Here is a 447-nt window from a genome sequence, read left to right on the forward strand (position 1 = left end):
CTCCTCTCTGCAGACGTGGCGGCACCACCATGCGCCCACAGCTCCGCCTGGCCCTGGACCAGCTGTGGGTGCTGAGTGGCGGGAAGGAGGCAGCAGGGGAGGAAGAAGAGGAGGAGGAGGAGGAAGGCAGCAATGAGGACAGGACCTCCCTCATCTTCATCTGGCCCACCGGCTCTTGCATTGCCACTTTCAGGTGAGTCGTACCACGCCCCGTGGCCAGGCAGGAGAGGTTCCCAACCATGCCCACGCCATCGTGTGCATGGCCTCTGCCCTCCATGCAGAGCCTGGGCAGGGAGCAGGCAGCCCGCCGGCAGGGAGGGATGGGGGCATTTCCACGTCCTGCGTGCCCTGGTCACCTTTTGGTCCCCAGAAGGGAAGGGCAAAAGCAGCTGCTCTGGCAGGGCAGAGGGAGCCGGGGCTTGGGCAGCGCCTCTGTCCTGCCCCACC

At 66.2% G+C, this 447-nt stretch overlaps 1 protein-coding gene across 1 annotated transcript in view; it reads left to right on the forward strand.

The window, feature by feature from the left end:
- SUSD4 (sushi domain containing 4) overlaps positions 1 to 447 on the forward strand; it is a 106,640-nt gene that overhangs the window by 916 nt on the left and 105,277 nt on the right. The gene's annotated exons all lie outside the window — the stretch shown is intronic.

This window comes from Pygoscelis adeliae, unplaced genomic scaffold (genome assembly GCF_000699105.1).
Source record: "Pygoscelis adeliae isolate BGI_AS28 unplaced genomic scaffold, ASM69910v1 Scaffold1, whole genome shotgun sequence".
NCBI classification, from domain to species: Eukaryota; Metazoa; Chordata; class Aves; order Sphenisciformes; family Spheniscidae; genus Pygoscelis; species Pygoscelis adeliae.